An 11454-nucleotide genomic window follows, 5' to 3' on the forward strand; every position below is an offset into this window, starting at 1 on the left:
CAAGACTGAATCCTGGGTGCTGGATTCTGGAGCTTCGTTTCATGTTACCTCAAATAGAGATTTATTTGAGAACTACGTTTCAGGAAACCTAGGAAAATTCTATCTTGGTGACGATCAGCCCTGTGATATTGTTGGCAAAGGAGTCGTGCAGATCAAGCTCAATGGGTCTATATGGAAGCTGAGTGATGTTAGACATGCTCCTACCTTGAGGAAAAATCTAATTTCAATAGGACAATTGGCGAAAGAGGGATATGTATCAACCTTCGCATATGATACGTGGAAGGTTACAAAGGGGTCCATGGTTGTTGCCTGTGGTACGAAGACAGGGTCCCTCTACATGACGATAGATGCACGTGGTTTCATTGCAGTGGCTGAAAGTAAGGAAGACCCAAATTTATGGCACCAGAGGCTAGGTCACATGAGTAGCAAAGGCCTAAAGGTTATGCAGTCTAATGGGAAGTTATCAGGTTTGAGATCGACTGATATTGACTTATGTGAAAGTTGTATTCTTGGGAAACAAAAAAGAAAAAGCTTCAAAAGGGTTGGCAGAACTCCTAAAGAAGAGAAGCTTGAGTTAGTTCACACAGATGTGTGGGGTCCAGCATCAGTACCATCCACCGACGGAAGGTTATATTTTGTGACCTTCATAGATGATCACTCGAGGAAGACTTGGGACTATTTCATGAAACACAAATCAGAAGTGTTTGAAGTCTTCAAGAGATGGAAGGCTATGGTAGAGAACGAGACCAGTTTGAAGATCAAGAAACTTCGTTCTGACAACGGCGGTGAGTATGAAGACTCAGAGTTCAAGAGGTTCTGTTATGATAGCGGAATTAGATTAGAGTGAACAGTGCCAGGTACACCCCAGCAGAGTGGCATAGCAGAACGGATGAACAGAACGTTGACTGAGAGAGCTAGAAGTATACGGTTACAAGCAGGTTTTCCAAAGCAATTCTGGGCAGAAGCAGTCAACACAACTGCCTACTTGATCAACCGGGGACCATCTGTGCCTTTGGAGCACAAAATACCTGAAGAAGTATGGATTGGAAAGCAGGTAAATCTTTCTCACCTGAGAGTATTTGGATGTGTTTCATACGTTCATCTGAGTGATCATGCAAGAAACAAACTTGATCCTAAGTCCTTGAAATGTTTCTTTGTTGGCTATGGCGGTGATGAGTTTGGCTACAAATTCTGGGATGAGCAGAACAAGAAAATCATCAGAAGCAGGGATGTGGTCTTTAATGAAATAGTCCTCTACAAAGACCGTGATGCCATTCAGTCCACTAGTTCGGTGCAGAGTGATCCTACATACTTCGAGTCAGATGATGCCTCAGATGGAGGCAATCCCAAAGCTAGTTCTGATGAAGAAGAAGAGTTGATGGATGAGACTACTTCAGAGGGGGCAGATGAAGATGGAGAGTCTGTTTTGCCTATCAGAGAGTTGAGGCGGTCAGCTAGAGTCCCCAAGCCTAATCCAAAGTATCCATCACTACAGTCCAGAGCCCATCTCAACTACCTATTATTGAGTGATGGTGGAGAGCCAGAAAGTTAAGATGAGGCACTTCGAGTGGATGATGCGAGCAAGTGGGAGCTCGCCATGAAAGATGAAATAAAATCCTTGAACACCAACAAGACATGGGAACTTGCGAAGCTACCAACGGGGAAACAGGCCTTGAGCAACAAATGGGTGTACAGAATCAAAGAGGAACATGATGGTTCCAAGAAATACAAGGCCAGATTGGTGGTTAAAGGATTTCAGCAGAGAGAAGGAGTTGATTACACAGAGATCTTCTCTCCTGTAGTCAAATTGACCACCATCAGAACAGTCCTGAGTATTGTTGTAGCTAAAGATCTACATCTCGAGCAGCTAGATGTAAAGATAGCTTTCCTCCATGGTGATCTAGAGGAAGAGATATATATGCAGCAGCCATAGGGGTTTACTCAGAAGGGAAAAGAGAAGATGGTATGCAGATTGAAGAAGAGCTTGTACGGCCTGAAACAAGCTCCAAAGCAATGGTATAAAAAGTTCGATGGATTCATGCACAGGAACGGTTACTCTAGGTGCAATGCTGATCACTGTTGCTTTGTCAAGGAGTTTAACAACAGTTACATCATCCTGCTTTTATATGTCGATGACATGCTAGTAGCCGGTTCAGACATGAGAGAGATCAAGAAGCTGAAGAACCAGCTGTCGAGTGAGTTCGACATGAAGGATCTAGGTGCAGCGAAGCAAATATTGGGAGTGAAGATCAGTAGAGATAAACTCTTGGGCGCACTGCGGCTATCTCAGGCCGAGTACATTAGACGGGTGCTTGAGAGATTCGGGATGAGTGGTGCTAAGGCCGTTAGCACACCGTTAGCTCCCGAGACTGATGAAGAGAAAGACTACATAGCTAAGGTTCCATATGCTTCAGCCATTGGAAGCCTCATGTACGCCATGGTATGTACGAGACCTGACATTGCCCATGCAGCGGGAGCTGTGAGCAGATTTATGTCAGATCCAGGAGAGCAGCACTGGGAAGCAGTTAAGTGGATTCTGAGTTACTTATAAGGTACAATAGAAGACTGTTTATGCTTCAGGAGAGGTAAGTTAGTTCTGCAGGGTTTTGTTGATGCAGACTATGCTGGTGAGATAGACCAGAGAAGGAGCACTACAAGATACGTATTCACTTTTGGCTCTACAGCTATTAGTTGGGTTTCTCAGTTGCAAAAGATCATTGCTTTATCAACGACAGAGGCTGAATATGTTGCTGTGACAGAGGCAAGCAAGGAGATGATAGACAGAGGCTGAATATGTTGCTGTGACAGAGGCAAGCAAGGAGATGATATGGTTGCAGGGTTTCTTGGAGAAGCTGGGACAAAAGAGTGAGAAGAGTGTCTTGCATTGTAATAGCCAGAGCGCAATTCATTTGGCGAAGAATCCCGCTTTTCATACAATGACCAAACACATACAGGTCCGCTACCACTTCATAAGATCAGCGTTGGACGAGGACATGTTGAAACTTGTGAAGATTAAAGGAAGCAAAAACCCGGCCGATATGCTTACAAAGGTTGTCACTACTGAGAAACTGAAGTTGTGTCCAACTTCAGTTGGCCTCATTACTTAATGATATGGAGGTCGTCGCCGCAGAGAGAGCTGAAAGAGATTAATAGTTAGTCTCCAAGTGGGAGATTGTTAGGATATGTGAAGCCTAACTATCAGACCTGCCCTATACTTCAGAATGAAGAGGAACAAAGTGGAACAGGAGGAACAAGATCGACGATGACGAAGTTCAAGCAAAACGACGCAGGGCGCATTTTGACTGAGGCACGGTCGATCGTGCATGGCGTGACAGTCGACCGCCGACGTGCACAGACAGGCACATTACTGAGGATCAGCTTCGCGGTCGACCACGCATGGAGCGGCGATCGACTGCCAAAAGTCCAGAGAGCAGCCAAAATTTTTTGCCTTCGTCGCGGTCGACCGCGCGTGGCGCGACGGTCGACCGCCAAAAGTTCAGAGAGCTACCATCAGCCAGGAGCGTTCGTCGGGTCGGACGGTGCGTGGGTGGTGTGGTGGTATGACCGCCCAAAAACTCCAGAGACTCTGATTAGGAGAAAGCATTCGTCCGCGGCTCGACCGCGCGTGGCGCAGCGGTCGAGCGCGCGAGTTCAAGTTTTTGGCCCAGTTATAATTTTTCACCTGTTTCCTTTTCTATTTGTAAAACCCTTAAGTCTATAAAAGGGTTGATTAGGGCATGATGTAAAAAAAAGACAAAAATAGTGAAATTTTCTCCTGCGGCGGCCGTGGACGTAGTTTCTCACATTGAGAAGCGAACCACGTAAATCTTGTGTGTTTGTGATTGATTGAATTCTCTCTTCTCTGCTAAATCTCTATTTCCAAATCGCATCAGGGGGGTTGTGCATCCCCAACATTCAAGGCCTCACCCTTCACTGCATGATCACTAACTTACTCCTTCGATGAAAACCCTTGCAACTACTTCCAGTCTGGCAAAGTGAAGGCAATGACTCTTTCTCTCTCAGTCCTTGTTGCAATCGAAATGTTCAACTCTCTCAATGCTCTCTCTGAAGATGTTAGTCTCTTGAGCATGCCTCCCTGGGTTAACCCCTGGCTTATGTTAGCAACGTCGGTGTCCTTTGGCTTGCACTTTGTCATTCTTTACATACCATTCCTTGCTCAAGTGCTTGGGATTGTGCCGCTTAGCTTCAATGAGTGGCTTTTGGTGTTGGCTGTTGCCTTTCCTGTGATACTTATCGATGAGGTTCTTAAGTTCGTCGGTATGTGCACGAGCTCTGCAAGTATGGACAAGCATTCTTCAAAGCGCAAAGATGATTAACCGGATAAACATAGTGCTATATTTGAAAATTTTACACGCATTTTTGTACTTTAGGAAGGTGCTGGGGTATCACCAACTTATGATTTAGGTGATTTTAGTGCAGCGTAGCTTAGATTCATTAGGAGGCTTGCTAGCCAAAATTGCAGTCAAATTATTGTACTGTATTGAAACTTTTTTGCGTGGATGCAGTATAAATAATTGACGCTTTACAGCTTGTCTAGAGCAGATTGTAGCTGAAAGAAATCTTGAAAACATTTCTAAGGTTCAAATTTTGGTATTTACAAGTTCATTATACGATGTGCTAATTGGCTTTTATCTGTTTCTAAGCAACTCGTCTTGACTTTTATTTTAATTTCATGGTTCCTGGTGCTTAAAGTTGTTTCTGTTCTGCATATAGTTATCTTCATCAATAAGAGAGAGAGGAGAGAGAATGCAAAATAAATGTCAATCCTAGGTTTCAAATGCAAGTTAAATTTAGTATTCTGTATCCAACTATGATCTAAAACTGGTTTATATGCGAATAATTTCATATAAATAGGATCAAATTTGAGAAGAATCTTATTAGCAGTACAGATATATAAAAGTTATATCTTTGGGTTGATATATATTATTAACGCAATTTACGATGATATGCATATCTATGCATATCTCCCTCCTCTAGAAATTTGAGACCTTTAATAAGAATTTAAGGTGAATATTATATTTAATGGTTTTTAATAAGAATTTTAGTAATGAAATGTGTTACCTTCATATTAAAAGATCTTGAAATCTAATAATGCTATTACATCTTTGATCGTATCTTTAAGAATTGATCCTTCGTTAGTAGTCATATCCATAAATAAAGTAACATAGAGTCACCGTATGGTAAAAAGAAAAAGAGCACATTTAATTTTTTTGGCTTACGGAGAGTCATGACATGCTAATTTTTCTTTTATCTTCCATGAAGAATGTTTCTTTCATTTGGAAAAAGTTGCTCAATATATTCTTCAAGGGGAATTCAGTCGGTGCTTCTTTGATAGATTTGTTAATGTCAATTGAAGTGATCCATTAATGTTTCCAAATTGTGTTTATTTCCTTCACTTTTCTATTTGAAATGAAAATTGTTTGCTTCTTTTGAAGGATATTTCTGAATTTTCTGATCGTTCTCTATACATAAATCTTTGTATTTTTTCACCTTGTAAATATTATTACCATCAGAGATTAATATTTATAAATTATAATTAATTAATACTAAGCTATTATATTATAGTCTTTTATCAATTTTATGCGATTCAGCCTTCTATCAATTAATGGTACTTATGTTTTTTTTGTTGCTTTAACATATTGGTAAAATTATATGCAATTACTTTAATTAATATAGTAACGTTAATTTTTAATCTATCATATATTTTTTAAATTTTTATTCCATAACTGGATATTTTTAATCTATTGTTATTGTTATGTTTTACTAGCCTCAATTTAGACTAATTTTATATTCTGAAAAAGAATAATAAACCTTAAATTATAAGTTACATTTATATATCTTAATAAAAGAATATCAAACAATTACTCTTTTCTTTGTCGAGTTTTGAAATTTTAGCTTTTTATTTTTATGATTTTCAACTTTTCAAGGGTGAGTTTTGCAATTTTTAAAACTTAGGGAGTGTTTTTTTTAATTTAAATTTTAAGTTGGGTGCTTGTAATTTTAATATTTCATATGTTGGTGGTAAGTTTTCAAATGTCAAGATATTTCTTGCAACTCTAAAATTTTAAGGGTATTTTTTTCCAATTCTTGAAACTTTGTGTTGCTTTTTGCAAAATTTAATCTTCTACAAATTGCTTATAATTTCTAGATTTGATGTGTATTGGTTATAAGTTTTGAAATTTCAGGATTTTTTGCGTGTTAAAGTGAGTATGATATATAAATATTTTTATTTATTTTCTCAAAGTAATATAGATACACAACAACAACAACATTATACCAAAACTTTTGGACCATTTACACGAAATTCTATTACTTTCTATGGATGTAAGCTACTCTTTATTAGGTTAATTAAATTTGTCCTTTTTCCATAAAGGTAAATCACTATTATATTATTTTCATCATATGTAACTAATTAGTCTCTGGGGCCAACCTATTATCCAAAAAAAAGAGGTCTCTGGGACCAAGCTCTAATATTCCTTCTTAGTTAACCATAATCTCATTATCTTTTCTAATTAGTGCATTTAGTCTCAGTTGCACGAGGTCAAACTATCACAATCGAATTTTGCTAGTTTTAACTAAGCATGCCCAATCTCTATCCTCATAAGTAATTGCTAGTTTTAACTAAGCATGCGCAATCTCTATCCTCATAACTAATTGCTAGTTTTAACTAAGCATGCGCAATCTCTATCCTCATAACTAATGCACTCGTTCCCTATTCTATTTCTTACATTTAGTTGTTATTCATAATATTATCATTTCTATTACTCTTATTTGTGCACATGGCAGTTTTTAATTGTTCAATATTTTAATACATAAAATATTATCGATCTTATAATCATCTTATATAATTTTTCATTCGATTCCAATTATATTTCATGATTATAGATGACTCCGGGACTGATTTATGAACCATCTTATTCTCAAACTCAATATCTTGAAAATTAGTCATTTCTTAATGGCAAACACGCAGATGCACAAAAAAATAACAACCAAGAACTTGTAAATTATTAAAAATGACATAATTTTTGCGGAATTCCGTTGTTTAAAAGCTAAAAAAAACCTTTATCTATGAAAGGTATTAAAATCATTAATATTATAAATAGACACTTGCATGTCTTGAAAATACACTTCTTTTTAGAATGATCCATATGGGAGCGGACCGTTTCAGCGGCGCATGAGGTGTGAAATAACAAATTTGCCCCCACACCCCACAAAAAAAAATAATCACATGCGCAGCTCAAACAACCCACTCCCATGCAGATAGAACTGAAGAGATGCAAACTCTAGATCAGAAAAGAACTTACAGAGTTTCAAATGGAAAAGGAAGAAAATGGATGGTAGAAGTTAGTTTTTTGGTGAAGTAAAATATAATCATATTATTATTGATTTAGAAATTTCATATCCAGATGTTTGTTAAGACGTCTAAAATAATGAAACTCTATATAAAAAAAGGGTACACTTCATTTATTAAAAAAAGACAAAAAAACTAGTTTAAACAAGGTTTTTTGTTTAAATTACTTTTCAGATCAACGTTTGTTTTGAGAAAAGAAAATATATAAGGTTTTTTTTATAATTTACGCTGAGATTTGACGTGAGCGTAATTAATATACGAACCAGCTCCACTCCAGTCTCTTAAAAGTCGGGTACAAATCCGAATTTAATTTCCAGAGAAATATGAAATCTCTACAAAATTCCTCTCTATTTCAGACATATATTCGAGGAATTTATTAAGCTTTCTCCAAATCGACAGTAGCTATGAACACCAAAATGGCCGAAACTTTCTCGAACAGGAAGTTTCCTCCAAATTTTTCATATTTTGCTTTTCAAGTTACGCCGTTTTAGGGATTTTAGTTTTATTCATCAAAATTTTGAAATAAAAATTACTCTTATTTGATGCCGAGTAGTTCTACAATAGAGCTAGTTAATTACTTTTTTGGAAAACTAGTATGCAAAACGTGCGTTGCACGTTATGCATGTTAAGGAACCATATAAGATAAAAGTTGAATGCCAACTAATATTTCTTACTACTATTTTCAATATGCCTCTCCAATATTAGGTGAATCTAGATGATGCACATTGTCAGGGTATGCTCCCAAGAATCCTTCCTTCTTCTCGATCTCCTTCAATTCTTCAGGTGTAAGCCTTACTGCGAACCCCGTAAATGCAGTATCATAATAGTAGATGATTCGCGACCGAGCAAATTCTTCGGAGTTATTGGGCAAAAATGATCTATACCATTTCCTAAGCTCATTTTGGTCCAAATGAGCTTTTTTTGGTGGAGCAACTTGAATTATGTAAGTCTTCAGATTATCGTTGGTATTATTTTGGTTGATGGATGTAACAAATTGACATAGATTTGAAGAGAAGAGGAAGAAAAAGAATAGGAATGAAGAAACCATTGTGTTCATCTATTTCCTTTGGAGATCAAAGTTTGGTGGTTTTGGTCACCAAATGAGAGTGCTACTTATAGATGATGTAGGTTTGATGGTTATTAGTGAAGCATTTATAGATGTACATTCCGAATTTACTTCACAAAAGCAATACGTTAGATTTGTGTAAATGCTAATAAAGGAATATCCGTTATGAAACACAATTTGTCAAAGTAATAAAAGATATGAAAAATTTAAGAAGGAGAGGTCTTAAGAAATGCATCTAGAAAAGGCACGTACTAACTAAAAGAAATATGTTCTTATGTGATATATTTGGGGGCATGGGATGAGATGTGAAGATAAAATTTATTTAAAATCAACCAACCTTTGAATAAAAAAGCAACTAAGTAAATGACAATAAACTAGTCCTTATCTTTACCTCTTGCTGCTTTCCTTATCATTTGAGTTATTAGAAAATTAAGGAACGAGATGTGCTAATAAAAGTTCACAAATTTTGACTCACTAACAAAGGCCAGACCCAAAAAAAAAAAGACTCACTCACTTCAACACTCAACTACATCATTTTATTTATTTGATACGAAATTATATCAGGTTTTCTTAACTCATTTCTTTCGTGTCTGGCGATATTCCCAAACAGCTCCAAGCGATGTCATTACTTCTTTAAAAACTTTATTTGCCTCTTCTTCATCTTCAATTTTAACTATGTTATGGGTGATCAAGCAAGAGGCTTCAACATTAGTAATTTTTTACCTTCATTTTTGGGACATCACTCTCAAAAGAAAACTGAGCTTTCTCAAGTTCATCTTCACTGGGTCCATAGTCTGAATCGTAGGCCTCTTTCTTCTTTTTCTTCCTTACTTCATATTTCTTGTCCTCCTCGTCATTGAAGTATTCTTCTATAGACGGTTCTTCTTCATCGTCTGATAGCATTTTGCTTAATATTGGTTTGTCCCAAATGATTCGTCATCACTCGAAGAGATTTCAATCACATCTTCTAATTGCAAATGGGTCGGGTACAGACTTACAAAATTTGATTTGTTTGTTACTTGCACTTTTATTATAAAAAGATGCCATTAATTCAAAATCAGCAGCACTTTTATGGTCATATTACTTCTGTTTTTATATGAACAGTAATGTTGTGGGTGGAATGAAGAACACATCATACTACTTTTGTAGTTGATACTTGTGTTCATTTTACTCCTTTCTGAGTTGGCATTAGGAATAGTTGATATTAGTTGCGTAATTCACTGTCTTCCTGTTAATAACTCAGGTACATGATCTCTTCAAATATTGGTGAAGTTGCTTCCATATTTTTAACAGCACATTCCTGAAGGATTGATACCAGTCCAACTTTTGTGGGTTAATCTTGTAACTGATGGACCTCCTGCTACGGCTCTGGGATTTAATCCTCCAGATAGAGACATATATTATGAAGAAACCTCCACGCAGGAGTGACGACTCTTTGATCAGTGCATGGATCTTATTTCGTTATCTGGTAAAAAGATGCTCTTTTCTTTCTCAATTTGAGCACATAATCTAAATGTTTTCCTTTAATAATGCATCTGTTTATTTGCCGCTTGGTCCCATAGGCACAAACTTACTATTCATATAGGCAGGAATATAAAAAGTAGAGTAATTAGCTATATTTCAGTTTATATTACTATGAGGTTACGTACTATTTTCTTGCCATTTTCATTTCTGTTTTATGTGATGGTTTTTGAAGGATTGGTTGAAGATTCTGATCATAATCATGTCTTGCTGATAGTGATTAAATTTACTGGCCCGTTTACCTATATTATTTACATATGTACTTCTTTTATATGCCATTGTTTTATGTAAATGACACCCATTCAGGTAATTGGATTATACGTGGGAATCGCTACTGTAGGTGTCTTTATCATATGGTACACCCACGGCTCCTTCTTAGGCATAGACTTGAGTGGCGACGGCCACACTCTCGTCAGCTACTCCCAGCTTTCTAACTGGGATCAATGCTCAACATGGAAGGACTTCAAGGCCTCACCCTTCACTGCAGGATCACTAACTTACTCCTTCGACGAAAACCCTTGCGACTACTTCCAGTCTGGCAAAGTGAAGGCAATGACCCTTTCTCTCTCAGTCCTTGTTGCCATCGAAATGATCAACTCTCTCAATGCTCTCTCTGAAGATGTTAGTCTCTTGAGCATGCCCCCTGGGTTAACCCCTAGCTTATGTTAGCAATGTCGGTGTCCTTTGGCTTACACTTTGTCATTCTTTACGTACCATTCCTTGCTCAAGTGTTTGGGATTGTGCGGCTTAGCTTCAATGAGTGGCTTTTGGTGTTGGCTGTTGCCTTTTCTGTGATACTTATCGATGAGGTTCTTGTTGGGGAATTTCAGCCTCCCCACCTACCACGATATGCGCAACTCGGAAGCCAACTCCAATCAATAAGATAGAACAACCACAATCAAGAAAAAGAACACCGAGATTTATGTAGTTCGGTCGACCAACTTCGACCAACTATGTATCAGGGAGAACTACAAGAGGAACCACTTGTTGTGCACGGCGGAAGCTTTCTCGGGCAACACGAACAATAACTCGAACTAAACCACAAACAATATGCAAACCACAATCCCAGCAAGAACAAGATATTTACGTGGTTCGGCAAGTTGCCTACGTCCACGCGGCAAGGAGGGGGAGTTCTTACTATTAGAAATCAGAGAATACAAGTAGGATTACAAATCTCTCAGATCAAACCCTAAAATAAAGCTCTTGATCTCTCACAACTCTCCCACAATTGGATGCAATAATTCTCTCTTCAAGGCTGCTCAAATTCGTCCTTGCTTAACCCTAACAAAACAGGTTTAGGGATATATATAACTTACAAAACGAATCGGGTCAAAAAACCTGAAGCCCGGCCCAGAAACATCATCGGTCGACCGCGGCGGCTGACCGCGGCGGTCGACCGCGTGGGTCTCGCGGTCGACCGGTGCGGTCGACCGAATCTCAGTCCCCAAAGCAAAAATCCTTTACAGTCATCTGCGGTCGACTGCACCGGTCGACC

The 11454-nt window shown here is 37.9% G+C and overlaps 1 pseudogene; it reads left to right on the top strand.

The window, feature by feature from the left end:
- The window catches only part of LOC109842665, an 8603-nt pseudogene continuing 6831 nt past the window's right edge, over positions 9683 to 11454 (top strand).

The sequence above is a fragment of the Asparagus officinalis genome, chromosome 5, assembly GCF_001876935.1.
Source record: "Asparagus officinalis chromosome 5, Aspof.V1, whole genome shotgun sequence".
Classification (NCBI taxonomy): Eukaryota; Viridiplantae; Streptophyta; class Magnoliopsida; order Asparagales; family Asparagaceae; genus Asparagus; species Asparagus officinalis.